Source organism: Triticum urartu, chromosome 1, assembly GCF_003073215.2.
Source record: "Triticum urartu cultivar G1812 chromosome 1, Tu2.1, whole genome shotgun sequence".
Lineage (NCBI taxonomy): Eukaryota > Viridiplantae > Streptophyta > Magnoliopsida > Poales > Poaceae > Triticum > Triticum urartu.
The window spans coordinates 430,977,277-430,993,027 of NC_053022.1; positions in this window are offsets into that span (position 1 = coordinate 430,977,277).

Sequence of the window (15,751 nt, forward strand, 5' to 3'; positions counted from 1 at the left end):
ATATGTACCTTGGAAGATGTCAAGGAAGGCTTCTTCCAAGTCCTCCCAGCTGTCGATAGAGTTTTCAGGCAGGCCGTTTAACCAGTGCTGAGCTAGCCCTTTGAGCTTTAGTGGGAGGTATTTGATAGCGTGGAGGTCATCTCCGCGGGCCATGTGGATATGGAGAATAAAATCCTCGATTCATACCACGGGGTCGGTTGTTTCGTCGTATGATTCAATGTTAATGGGTTTGAACCCTCAGGGAATTCGTGATCCATTACTTCATCGGTGAAGCAAAGAGGGTGTGTGGCACCTCTATATCGGGCCGCGTCGCGACATAGCTCCGATGGAGTCTGTCTGCGGTTGTCGGCTCGGGTGTGACTAGGTTTGTCACGTCCAAATAGGTAGCCATCATCACATGTCGAGGAACGTCCTCGCGATCCGTAAATCGATCGGGTATATTCTGCTCTACTATCCAGGGTCTGCCGGAAGTCGTGTGTATGACCTGAACTATTTTATCTCTGTTTTTTCGTGGCGGCGGAGCGGGCTGTTGTTCGGCTTGAGTTGCCGCTCTATCCTGACCACGAGGTGGTCGGTCCGCCGCACTGTCCCGGCCGCGCAGTGTTCGGTCGGCCGCATTACGCGAGGGAAGTTTGGGATCCGACGCCTCTTCGTCGAACTGAGGTACCAATCTTCGTTTTGGGTAACTCTTGGCTGGGCGTCTGAAGTCGTATTCTTCTGCTGCCAGAACGTCAGTCCACCTGTTGACGAGCAGATCTTGGTCAGCTTGAAGCTGCTGCTGCTTCTTTTTGAGGCTCCTTGCAGTGGCTATTAGCTCGCGCTTGAAGCGCTCCTGGTCGAGAGGTTCCTCAAACACGATGAAATCTTTGTTGCCGAGGCTTTCCTCATCCTCAGAGAGCGGATGATAACTACCGTCCTCCGAGTCGTTGGGCCTGGCCTGTTTGTCGGGGCTGGCTTGCCCGTTTTCTTGCTCCTCCTGTTCAGATGTTACCTCGGCAAGGTATTCATTGTTTTCGGCACCTTCCGGAGTGTTATCTTCTCCGGTGCCGGTATTGCTGTCCTTTGAACGACGTGACTTAGAGCGACGCCGAGGATGCCAGCGTTTTTGCTGTGTCTCAGGAGGTTTATTCTCAATTGGATTTTCTTTGTCATCGCTGCTGTTCTCCTTTAGTGCATCCACCATGTAGACATCGTACGAGGAAGTGGCCGTCCAACGTCCGGTGAACGGTGGGTCCTGGGCCTCTTCTTCTCCGGCATCGTCGTCCATACCGTCGACGTCGTCGGAGCCGCACTCGAGCATGTCAGTTAAGTCTTCGACAGTGGCTATAAAGTGGGCGGCGGGTGGGGAGCGAAATTCCCTGTCATCAGCTTCTAGTTTAAACCGGATATAGTTCAGCTATGAGTCCCCCGCAAAGGACGGGTTCTTTAATGAGCTTAGCACATCACCCAAGGGTGAGTGCTGGAAGATGTCTGCGGTGCTGAACTCGAAGATCGATAAACGATCAAGTTCGGCATCCGTGGACTCACATGGTTCGGAACTTACACCCCGAGACGAGTCCGGGGTTCCGTTGACACAAATATTGTGTGAGTTTAAGTCCATGTGCGGCTCCAACGCCGGGGAATCTGTGGCCTCTGTGGTGGGGTTGAACCTCCAGTCCTTAGATGGAGCCGTATGCTCCGGGTCTAAGGGCAGAGCAGTTACAGGGGCTATCTCTTGAATGTGGTCCGATGACAGATTTAGGTGATGTTCATCGAGGTGACCAGGAGCGATCGCCGCGGTCTCGAATCCAGCGAAGATCAAATCTACACGGATGTCCGCGACGTAGTTCAAGCTCCCAAATCTGACATGATGGACAGGGGCGTAGCTATCGATCTGCTCCAGATGGCCAAATGAGTTGGCCCGCAGTGAAAGGGCCATCAAACCTTTTGAGGACGGCACAGTGGAACTCTCAATGAAAGCACCAATGTCTGTGTCAAAACCGGTGGATCTCGGGTAGGGGGTCCCGAACTATGCGTCTAAGGTCGATGCTAATAGGAGACAGGGGACATGATGTTTACCCAGGTTCGGGCCCTCTCTATGGAGGCAATACCCTAAGTCCTTCTTGATTGATCTTGATGAATATGAGTATTACAAGAGTTGATCTACCACGAGATCGTAATGGCTAAACCCTAGAAGTCTAGCCTGTATGACTATGATAATGAATATCCTCCCTCCAGACTAAGTCATCCGGTTTATATAGACACCGGGAGGATCTAGGGTTACACAAGGTCGGTTACAAAGAAAGGAATCTACATATTCGGTCGCCAAGCTTGCCTTCCACGCCAACGAGAGTCCCATCCGGACATGGCTGCAATCTTCGGTCTTCGTGTTCTTCACAGCCCATCAGTCCGGCCCATGGCTAAAAGGCCGGACGCCCGAGGACCCCTTAGTCCAGGACTCCCTCAGCCCCCTCGGGCATCGTCTCGCATTGATTCTTCTTCCCAAAAATCACATATATTCCAAAAAAATCTCTGTCGGTTTTTATCCCGTTTGGACTCTGTTTGATATGGATTTTTTGCAAAACAAAAAACATGCAACAAACAGGAACTAGCACTAGGCACTGGATCAATATGTTAGTCCCAAAAATAGTATAAAAAGTTGCCAAAAGTATATGAAAGTTGTAAAATATTGTCATGGAACAATCAAAAATCATAGATACGACGGAGACGTATCAACATCCCCAAGCATAATTCCTGCTCATCCTCGAGTAGGTAAATGATAAAAAAGATAATTTTTGATGTGGAATGCTACCTAGCATAATCTTGATCATGTAATCTAATCATGGCATGAATATTAAGACACGAGTGATTCAAAGCAATAGTCTATCATTTGACATTCAGACAATAATACTTCAAGCATGCTAATAAAGCAATCATGACTTTTCAGAATAACATGGCCAAAGAAAGTTATCCCAACAAAATCATATGGTCTGGCTATGATCCATCTTCACCACACAAAATATTCAAAACATGCACAACCCCGATGACAATCCAAGAAATTGTCTCATACTTTTCACGTTCTCAAACCTTTTCAACTTTCACGCAATACATGAGCATGAGCCATGGACATAGCACTATAGGTGGAATAGAATATGATGGTGGAGGTTGTGTGGAGAAGACAAAAAAGGAGAAAGTCTCACATCGACGCAGCTAATCAACGTGCTATGGAGATGCCCATCAATTGATGTCAATGCGAGGAGTAGGGATTGCCATGCAACGGATGCACTAAGATCTATAAGTGTATGAAAGCTCAAACTGAAACTAAGTGGGTGTGCATCCAACTTGCTTACTCATGAAGACCTAGGGCATTTGAGGAAGCCCATCGTTGGAATATACAAGCCAAGTTCAATAATGAAAATGCCCACTAGTATATGAAAGTGATAACTCAAGAGACTCTCTATATGAAGAACATGGTGCTACTCTAAAGCACAAGTGTGGTAAAAGGATAGTAACATTGTCCCATCTCTCTTTTTCTCTTTTTTTCTTTTTTGTAGGCTTCTTTGGCCTCTGTCTTTTGGGGGGGGCTTATTTGGCCACTTTTATTTTGATCATGGGACAATGTTCTAATAATGATGATCATCACACTTTTATTTACTTACAACTCAATATTACAACTCGATACTAGAACAAAGATATGACTCTATATGAATGCCTCTGGCGGTGTACCAGGATGTGCAATGATCTAGAGTAGCAATGACATCAAAAAACGGACAAGCCATGAAAACATCATGCTAGCTATCTTACGATCATGCAAAGCAATATGACAATAAATGCTGAAGTCATGTATATGATGATGATGGAAGTTGCATGGCAATATATCTCGGAATGGCTATGGAAATGCCATAATAGGTAGGTATGGTGGCTGTTTTGAGGAACATATAAGGAGGCTTATGTGTGATAGAGCGTATCATATCACGGGTTTTGGATGCACCGACGAAGTTTGCACCAACTCTCGAGGTGAGAAAGGGCAATGCATGGTACCGAGGAGGCTAGCAATGATGGAAGGGTGAGAGTGCGTATAATCCATGGACTCAACATTAGTCATAAAGAACTCACATACTTATTGCAAAAATCTATTAGTCATCGAAACAAAGTACTACGCGCATGCTCCTAGGGGGATATATTGGTAGGAAAAGACCATCGCTCATCCCTGACCGCCACTCATAAGGAAGACAATCAATAAATACCTCATGCTCCAACTTCGTTACATAACGGTTCACCATACGTGCATGCTACGGGAATCACAAACTTCAACACAAGTATTTCTACAATCCACAACTACCCACTAGCATGACTCTAATATCACCATCTTTATATCGCAAAACTATTGCAAGGAATCAAACATATCATATTCAGTGATCTACAAGTTTTATGTAGGATTTTATGACTAACCATGTGAATGACCGATTCCTGTCATCTCTCTAAATAGATATAAGTGAAGCAAGAGAGTTTAATACTTTCTACAAAATATATGCCCACGCTCTAACAAATATAAGTGAAGCAGAAGAGCATTCTACAAATGGCGGTTTTCTATGTGAAGAGAAACAGGCAATCCAAACTTCAAAAGATATAAGTGAAGCACATGAAGCATTCTATAAAGCCATACTCAAAAGATATAAGTGAAGTGCAATGAGAATTCTATAAATCAACCAAGGACTATCTCATACCAGCATGGTGCATCAAAGAAAATTGAAAACTAAATGCGAAAGACGCTCCAAGATTTACGCATATCATGTGACGAATAAAATTATAGCTCCAAGTAAAATTACCGAGGATTGTTAGAAGAAAAAGGGGATGCCTTCCGGGGCATCCCCAAGCTTGGTTTCTTGGGAGTCCTTGAATATTTACTTGGGGTGCCTCGGGTATCCCCAATCTTAGGCTCTTGCCACTCCTTATTCCTTCATCCATCGTGATCTTTCCCAAAACTTGAAAACTTCAATCACACAAAACTCAACAGAAAACTCAGTAAGATCTGTTAGTATAATAGAGCAAATCACTACTCTAAGTACTATTGCAAACCAATTCATATTTTGTTTTTGCATTGTAGATACTGTAATATAACTTTTCCATGGCTTAATCCACTGATAGAAATTGATAGTTTCATCAAAACATGCAACCTATGCATCAAAAACAGAATCTGCCTTAAACAGGACAGTCTGTAGTAATCTGAACATTCACCATACTTCTGGTACTCCCAAACTTCTGCCAAAATTAGTAAAAATAGAAAAATTGTATAGGAAGACAGTGAAAAAAGTTTCAGAACCGTTTGACATTCCAGTAAGAAATGTAAAATCGCGCACTACAGCCAAAGTTTCTGTTCTGCACCGCACAAACCAACAAGCAATCTAAACATCCTAAAGGAAAATCTTGGCACATTATTTTTATAATACAATGGAATTGTATAAGGGGATAATTATTTTTTTTGAAAAGTTTCTGTAATCAAGATTCACAAAGTTTCCATGAGCATGAACAAAGTTCAAGGAACTCCCCCACTTCAACAATGCTTGTCTCTCTCACTTTCACTTTCCTTTTTGAAAAGTTTTTGGTTCCCCTCTTTATTTTTTTGTTTTGAAACTATATAAAACCACTCAACAGAAATAAATGACTCTCTAAAACTTCCGGGCTGTCTCCCTGGCAGCGCTTTCTTTAAAGCCATTAAGCTAGGCATAAGGTGCTCAAGTAATGAATCCACCCGGATCCCAAGGTATATCAAAGCCAATTTTAATTAACAATGATTTGTGTTTTAGTAGTGAGCACAAAGCAACATATATCATGTAATGACGAAGTATAACTCTCTTCCTATGCATCGACATGTCATAAAAGAACAATTCATGCACGGGTGCAATAGCAACAATTTCATTTTTAACATAAGGAACTATACCAAGTTCATCTCCATAAGCATAATTCATATTGGCATCTTGGCCACAAGCATAGCAAGCATCATCAAAAAGGGATATTTCAAAAGAATCAACGGGATCATAACAATCATCATAGCAATCATCCTTCGGTAACCACGAAGGGAAATTAAACAGTGTATGAGTTGAAGAGTTACTCTCATTAGAAGGTGGGCACGGGTAGATAATCCGCTCTTCCTCCTTTTGTTCTTCGCTCTCCTCATCATCTTTTTAATCCAATGAGCTCGCGGTTTCATCAATTTCTTCTTCCATAGACTCCTGCAAAATACTATTCTCTTCTTGGATAGTGGAGACTCTCTCAATAAAATCATCAATATCGGAATTGAATTCATAATTTTCATAGCAATATTTAAGTATAGAAAAAATTTCAGGTCTGTAAACAGCATCATCAAGATTTTCACACTCTTTAAACAAAGATTCAATTTCATAAGCACCCATAAAAGCAACAAATTCTTCTATTCGTTCCACATCATAGTAATCATATATACCATTAGCATAAGAATCTAAGGTTTCATTATCATTAAATTCGCATGAAAAGGGAAGGTGTGGAGCCTTCACCCTAGAGCAACAAGTATAATCATATCTCAAGCATAGTTGTCGAGCATACCAATGCAACATATAAATTTGATCCCATAATAGTTTCCCTTTTTGAGTCAAGCAATAATCCCTAAAGTATTCACGTTGATCCAACGTGTCTCCCATTATATAATTGAATGGGGTTTTCTCAGGATTATTAAAGTAGTACATAATATCTTTCACATAATGAGCATCGAGGGTTTTAGGAGGTTCCCCATCTCCATGAGTAGCAAGTAAACCTAATTTTTTTGGTATTTCATGTTCCATATCCATAACTAAAGATAGAGAACAACTTAGGACAGCAAATATATAAAAATTACTTAGTGATAAAGCAAACAAGCACACACGAGAATATTCACCCCACGCTATAACTCCCCGGCAACGGCGCCAGAAAAAGGTCTTGATAACCCACAAGTATAGGGGATCAATTGTAGCCTCTTTCGATAAGTAAGAGTGTCGAACCCAACGAGGAGCTAAAGGTAGAACAAATATTCCCTCAAGTTCTATCGACCACCAATACAACTCTACGCACGCTTAACGTTCGCTTTACCTAGAACAAGTATGAAACTAGAAGTATTTTGTAGGTGTTGTTGGATAGGTTTGTAAGATAATAAAGAGCGCGTAAATAAAAAGTAGGGGCTTTTTAGATGAAGACACAACTAAGTTAGTTTTAGTAGAGAGCTTTTTGTCACAAGAAAGTTATATGTCCTTAGGTAATCGATAACTAGACCGGTAATCACTATTGCAATTTTATATGAGGGAGAGGCATAAGCTAACATACTTTCTCTTCTTGGATCATATGCACTTATGATTGGAACTCTAGCAAGCATCCGCAACTACTAAAGATCATTAAGGTAAAACCCAACCATAGCATTATAAGGCATCAAGTCCTCTTTATTCCCATACGCAAACAACCTACTTACTCGGGTCTGTGTTTCTATCACTCACGCCACCCACCATAAGCAAATCTGAATATATTGCAAACCCTATAGCGGGGATCCCTCATGCTTGCGCGACACAGAGAGCACCATAGGACAGCACCAATAATAAAACATGCAACTCAAACCAATCACGATCATCAATTAACCCATAGGACAAAACAGATCTACTCAAACATCATAGGATAGCCATACATCATTGGGAAATAATATATAGCGTTGAGAACCATGTTTAAGTAGACATTACAGTGGGTAAAAGAGGGGTTACACCGCTGCATAAAGGGGGGAAGAGTTGGTGATGATGGCGGTGAAGTTGTTGGTGTAGATTGCAGTGATGATGATGGCCCCGGCGGCGTTCTGGCGCCACCGGGAGAGAGGGGGAGAGAGCCCCCCTTATTATTATTCTTACTTGACCTTCTCCCTAGATGGGAGAATAGTTTCCCCTCTGGTCCATGGCCTCCATGGCATGGGAGGGGCGAAAGCCCCTCCGAGATTGGATCTGTCTCTCTGTCTCTCTTTGTTTTCTGCGTTTCTGATTCTGCCCTTTCATCGTTTCTTAAATTCTCGGAGATCCGTAACTCCGATTGGGCTGAATTTTGGACACGATTTGTATCCGGATATTAGCTTTATTGTGGTGAAAGAAGGGCACCAACCGCCTTACGGGGTGGCCACGAGGGCCCAGGGCGTGCGCCCCTGCCTCGTGGCCCCCTCGGGCATCGTCTCACGTTGATTCTTCTTCCCAAAAATCACATATATTTCAAAAAATATCTCCGCCAGTTTTTATCCCGTTTGGACTCCGTTTGATATGGATTTTCTGCGAAACAAAAAACATGCAATAAACAGGAACAGGCACTGGGCCCTGGATCAATATGTTAGTCCCAAAATTAGTATAAAAAGTTGCCAAAAGTATGTGAAAGTTGTAGAATATTGGCATGGAACAATCAAAAATCATAGATATGACGGAGACATATCAAGTTGTCTCCCAACAAGCACTTTGCTTTAATGCCTTTTAGCTAGGCATGATGATTTCAATGATGCTTGCATAAAAGATAAGAATTGAAACGTAAAGAGAGCATCATGAAGCATATGACTAGCACATTTAAGTCTAACCCACTACCTATGCATAGGTATTTTGTGAGCAAACAATTCATGGGAACAAGAATCAACTAGCATAAGAAGACAAAACAAACAAAACTTCAAGATTTTCAACACATAGAGAGGATACTTGATATTGTTGCAATACCTACAAGCATATGTTCCTCTCTCATAATAATTTTCAGTAGCATCATGAATGAATTCAACAAAATAACTATCACATAAAGCATTCTTTTCATGATCCACATGCATAGAAATTTTCTCACTCTCCACATAAGCAGATTTATTCTCATGAATAGTAGTGGGAGCAAACTCAACAAAATAACTATTATGGGGTTGAGAATTAAAATCATGATGACAAGTTTTATGGTTATCACTATTCTTTATAGCATAGATGTCATCACCATAATCATCATATATAGGAACTTTGTTATCATAGTCAACTGAAGCCTCATCCAAAATGGTGGATTCATCACTAAATAAAGTCATGACCTCTCCAAATCCATTTTCATCATTATAATCATCATAAAATAGGAGGCATGCAATCATTATAAAAAATTTGCACATCAAATCTTGGGGGACTAAAATATCATCTTCATCAAACATAGCATCCCCAAGCTTATGACTTTGCATATCATTAGCATCATGGATATTTAAAGAATTCATACTAACATCATTGCAATCATGCTCATCATTCATACCAAACATTATATTGAATTCTTCTACTATCAATTGAGCATAATTTTCCTTTCCATCATTTTCACGAAATACATTATAAAGATGAATAATATGATGCAACCTCAATTCCATTTTTTGTAGTTTTCTTTTTAAAAACCAAACTAGTGATAAAGCAACAAATTAAAAGATTTGATTGCAAGTCTAAAGATATACCTTCATGCACTCACTTTCCCGGCAAATGCGCCAGAAAAGAGCTTGATGTCTACATGTAACTTTATTCTTGTAGACTCGTGTTGGGCCTCCAAGCGCAGAGTTTTGTAGGACAGTACCAATTTTTCCTCAAGTGGATGACCTAAGGTTTATCAATCTGTGGGAGGCGTGGGATGAAGATGGTCTCTCTCAAACAACCCTGCAACCAAATACAAGAAATCTCTTGTGTCCCCAACACACTTAATACAATGGCAAATTATATAGGTGCACTAGTTCGTCGAAGAGATGGTGATAAAAGTGTAATATGGATGGTAGAAATATATTTTTATAATCTGAATAAATAAAAATAGCAAGGTAGCAAATAGTAAACCGGCACAAAAACCGGTATTGCAATGCTTGAAAATGAGGCCTAGGTCCATACTTTCACTAGTGCAATCTCTCAACAATGCTAATATAATTGGATCATATAACCATCCCTCAACGTGCAACGAAGAGTCACTCCAAAGTTCCTATCTAGCGAAGAACATAAGAAGAAATCGTTTGTAGGGTACGAAACCACCTCGAAGCTATTCTTTCCGATTGATCTATCCAAGAGTTCATACTAAAATAACACCAAACAATTTCAGATTCATAATGCTCAATCCAGCACAAAGAACCTCAAAGAGTGCCCCAAGATTTCTACTGGAGAAACAAAAGACGAGAACGTGCATCAACCCCTATGCATAGATTACCCCAATGTCACCGCGGGAATCCGCGAGTTGAATGCCGAAACACATATCAAGTGAATCAATATGATACCCCATTGTCACCACGAGTATTCATATGCAAGACATATATCAAGTGCTCTCAAATCCAAAAAAGTATTCAATCCGATAACAACAAAATCTCAAAGGGAAAAACTCAATTCATCACAACAAGATAGAGAGGGGAAAACAGCATATGATCCGACTATATTAACAAAGCCCGTGATAGATCAAGATCGTGACATCTCAAGAACACGAGAGAGAGAGAGAGGGAGAGAGAGACATTAAATACATAGCTACTGGTACCAACCCTCAGCCCCGAGGGTGGGCTACTCCCTCCTCAACGTGGTGGCCGCCGGGATGATGAAGATGGCCATCAGTGATGATTCCCCCCTCTGGAGGAGTGCCGGAACGGGGTCTAGATTGGTTTTCGGTGGCTACAAAGGCCTGCAGCGGCAAAACTTCTGATCTAGAGTTACCCCGAGGGTTTTTGGAATATTTGGGATTTTACAGGGCAAAGAGGGGGTGCGGGAGGCCACCGAGCTGGGCACAACCCACCTGGGCGTGCCTGGGACCCAGGCGCACCCTGGTGGGTTGTGCCCCCCTCGGGGCACCCCCCAGGTGATGCTCTGGCCCATCAGGAGTCTTATGGTCCATAAAAATCCACAAAAAATTTCGCGGTGTTTGGACTCCATTTGATATTGATTTCCTACAATGTAAAAAACAAGCAAAAAAGCAACAACTGGCACTGGGCATTGGGTCAATAGGTTAGTCCCAAAAAATGATATAAAGTTGCTATAAAATGATTGTAAAACATCCAAGAATGATAATAAAACAGCATGGATACTTCATAAATTATCGATACGTTGGAGACGTATCAGACCTCTGACAAGTACTTTGCCTGCAAGATGGAGGAGAATAGCTCAGCCAGTGAGCATGTACTCAGAATGTCTGGGTACTACAATCGCTTGAATCAAGTGGGAGTTAATCTTCTAGATAAGAGAGTGGTTGGCAAAGTTCTCTAGTCACTATCACCAAGCTACTAGAACTTCCTGATGAACTATAATATGCAAGGGGTGATGAAAACAATTCCCAAGCTCTTTGCGATGCTGAAATGAATGAAGGTAGAAATCAAGAAAGAGCATCAAGTGTTGATGGTTAACAAAACCACTAGTTTCAAGAAAAAAAGGCAAGGGACAGAAATGGAACTTCAAGAAGAACAACAAACAAGTAGCCGCTCCCATGAAGAAGCCCAAAGCTAGGCCCAAACCTGAAACTGAGTGCTTCTATTGCAAAGGAAATGGTCACTGGAAGCGGAACTGCCCCAAATACTTGGCGGATAAGAAGGATGGCAAATGAATAAAGGTATATTTGATATACATGTTATTGATGTGTACTTTACTAGTGTTCACAGTAGCCCCTAGGTATTTGATACCGGTTCAATTGCTAAGATTAGTAACTCGAAACAGGAGTTACAAAATGAACAGAGACTAGTTGAGAGCGAGGTGACGATGTGTGTTGGAAGTGATTCCAAGGTTGATAAGATCACCATCGCATACTCCATCTACCTTCGGGATTAGTGTTGGACCTAAATAAATCTTATTTGGTGTTTGCGTTGAGCATGAATATGATTGCATCATCTTTATTGCAATACTGTTATTCATTTAAGTCAGAGGATAATTGTTGTTCTGTTTACATGAATAAAACCTTCTATGGTCATACACCCAATGTAAATGGTTTATTGAATCTCGATCATAGTAATACAATATTCATAATATTGATGCGAAAATATGCAAAGTTGATAATGATAGTGCAACATACTTGTGGCACTGCCGTTTCGGTCATATTGGTGTAAAGCGCATGAAGAAACTCCATGCAGATGGACTTTTGGAATCACTTGATTATGAATCATTTGATACTTGCGAGCCATGCCTCATGCGCAAGATGACTAAAACTCCATTCTTCGGAACAATGGAGTGAGCCAATGACTTATCGGAAATAATACATATCGATGTATGTGGTCCAATGAGTGTTGAGGCACGCGGCGGGTATCGTTATTTTCTGACCTTCACAAATGATTTGAGCAGATATGGGTATATCTACTATATGAAACACAAGTTTGAAACATTTGAAAAGTTCAAAGAATTTCAGAGTGAAGTGAATAATCATCTTAATAACAAAATATAGTTTCTACGATCTGATCGTGGAGGCGAATATTTGAGTTATGAGTTTGGCCTTCATTTAAAACAATGTGGAATAGTTTCACAACTCACGCCACTTGGAACACCACAGCGTCATGTTGTATCTGAACGTCGTAACCGTACTTTATTAGATATGGTGCAATCTATGATGTCTCTTATCGATTTACCACTATCATTTTGGGCTATGCATTAGAGACGGTTGCATTCACGTTAAATAGGGCACCATCTAAATCCCTTGAGACGACACCGTATGAACTGTGGTTTGGCAAGAAACCTAAGCTGTCGTTTCTTAAAGTTTGGGGTTGCGACACTTATGTCAATAGCCTTCAGCCTGATAAGCTCGAACCCAAATCGAAGAAGTGTGTCTTCATAGGATACCCTAAGGAAACAAATGGGTACACCTTCTACCACAAATCCGAAGGCAAGATCTTTGTTGCCAAAAATGGAACAATTCTAGAGAAGGAGTTTCTCTCGAAAGAAGTGAGTGGGACAAAAGTAGAACTTGATGAGGTAAATGTACCTTCTCTCAATTTGAAAAGTAGCACATCAGAGAAATCCATTCCCGTGATGCCTACACCAATAAGAGAGGAAGCTAATGATGGTAATCATGAAACTTCAGATCAAGTTACTACTGGACCTCATAGGTCGAACAGAGCACGTTCCGCACCATACTGGTATGGTAATCCTGTCCTAGAAGTCATGTTACTAGACCATGATGAACCTACGAACTATGAAGAAGCAATGATGAGCCCAGATTCTGACAGCTGGCTTGAGGCCATGAAATCTGAGATAGGATCCATGTATGAGAACAAAGTATGGACTTTGGTGGATTTGCCCGATGATCGGAAAACCATTGAGAATAAATGAATCTTCCAGAAGAAGATAGACGCTGATGGTAATGTCACCATCTACAAAGCTCGACTTGCCGTGAAAAGTTTTCGACAAGTTCAAGGGGTTGACTATGACAGTCTGAATCATGTTAGCAATTGCCGCATTTTACAATTATGAAATCTGGCAAATGGATGTCAAAACTGCATTCCTTAATAGTTTCTTAAAGAAGAGTTGTATATGATGCAACCAGAAGGTTTTTTCGATTCTAAAGGTGTTAACAAAGTGTGCAAGCTCCAGCGATCCATCTATGGACTGGTGCAAGCATCTCGGGGTTGGAATTTACACTTTGATGAGGTGATCAAAGCATATGGTTTTATACAGACTTATGGCGAAGCATGTATTTACAAGAAAGTGAGTGGGAGCTCTATAGCATTTCCGATATTATATGTGGATGACATATTGTTGATTGGAAATGATATAGAATTTCTGGATAGCATAAAAAGATACTTGAATAAGAAGTTTTCAATGAAAGACCTCGGTGGAGCTGCTTATATATTGGGCATCAAGATCTATATAGATAGATCAAGACACTTGATACGACTTTCACAGAGCACATACCTTGATAAAGTTTTGAAGAAGTTCAAAATGGATCATTCAAAGAAAGGGTTCTTACCTGTGTTACAAGGTGTGAAATTGAGTAAGACTCAAAACCCAACCACGGCAGAATATATAGAGAGAATGAAAGTCATTCCCTATGCCTCAGTGACAGGTTCTATAAAGTATGCCATGCTGTGTACCAGACCTATTTGTGTGCCTTGCCATGAGTTTGGCAAGGGGGTACAATAGTGATCCAGGAGTAGATCACTAGACAGCGGTCAAGATTATCCTTAGGTACCTAAAGAGGACTAAGAAATGTTTCTCGGTTATGGAGGTGATAAATAGTTCGTCATCAAGAGTTACGTCGATGCAAGCTTTGACACTGATCCGGGTGACTCTGAGTCTCGATCTGGATACATATTGAAAGTGGGAGCAATTAGCTAGAGTATATCCATGCAGAGCATTGTAGACATAGAAATTTGCAAAATACACATGGATCTGAATGTGACAGACCCGTTGACTAAACCTCTCTCACAAGCAAAACATGATCACACCTTAGCACTCTTTAGGTGTTAATCACATAGCGATGTGAACTAGATTATTGACTCTAGTAAACTCTTTGGGTGTTGGTCACATGGCGATGTGAACTATGGGTGTTAAATCACATGGTGTTGTGAACTAGATTATTGACTCTAGTGCAAGTGAGAGACTTACGGAAATATGCCCTAGAGGCAATAATAAAATGGTTATTATTATATTTTCTAATTCATGATAAAGGTTTATTATTCATGCTAGAATTGTATTGATCAGAAACCTAAATACGTGTGAAAACATGAACAAATACCGTGTCCCTAGTAAGCCTCTACTAGACTAGCTTGTTGATCAAAGATGGTTAAGGTTTCCTAACCATAGACATGTGTTTTCATATGATAACGGGATCAGATCATTAGGAGAATGATGTGATGGACAAGACCCATTCGTTAGCTTAGCATAATGATCGTTCAGTTTTATTGCTATTGCTTTCTTCATGTCAAATACATATTCCTTCGACTATGAGATTATGGAACTTCCGAATACTAGAGGAATGCCTTGTGTGCTATCAAACGTCACAACATAACTGAGTGATTATAAAGATGCTCTACAGGTATCTCTGAAGGTGTTTGTTGAGTTGGCATAAATCGAGATTAGGATTTGTCACTCCGAGTATTAGAGAGGTATCTCTAGGCCCTCTCGGTAATACACATCATAAGCTTGCAAGCAAATGACTAAGGAGTTGGTCACTAGGTGATGTATTACAGAAAGAGTAAAGCGACTTTCCGGTAATGAGATTGAACTAGGTATGAAGATACCAACGATCGAATCTCGGGCAAGTAACATACCGATGGACAAAGGGAATTACGTATGTTGTCATAACAGTTTGACCGATAAAGATCTTCGTAGAATATGTAGAAGCCAATATGGGAACCCAGGTTCCGCTATTGGTTATTGACCGGAGAGGTGTCTCAGTCATGTCTACATAGTTCTCGAACCCGTAGGGTCCGCACGCTTAACGTTCGTTGACGATATAGTATTATATGAGTTATGTGATTTGGTGACCGAATGTTGTTCGGAGTCCTGGATGGGATCACAGACATGAAAAGGAGTCTCTAAATGGTTGAGAGGTAAATATTGATATATAGAACAATGGTATTCGGACACCGGAAGTGTTTCGGAGGGTACCGGGTACTTATCGGGTCACTGGAAAGGAATTTCGGGCAACCCGACAAAGATATGGGCCTTATGGGCCAAGAGAGGGAACACACCAGCCCACAAGGGGTTGGTGCACCCCTATTGTAGCCGGCCCTATGAGGAGGAGAAGGAAAGAGGGGAGGGAAAGGAAAGTGTGGAGTAGGACTCCCCCTTCCTTCCCTCTCCCCCCTCTTTCCTTC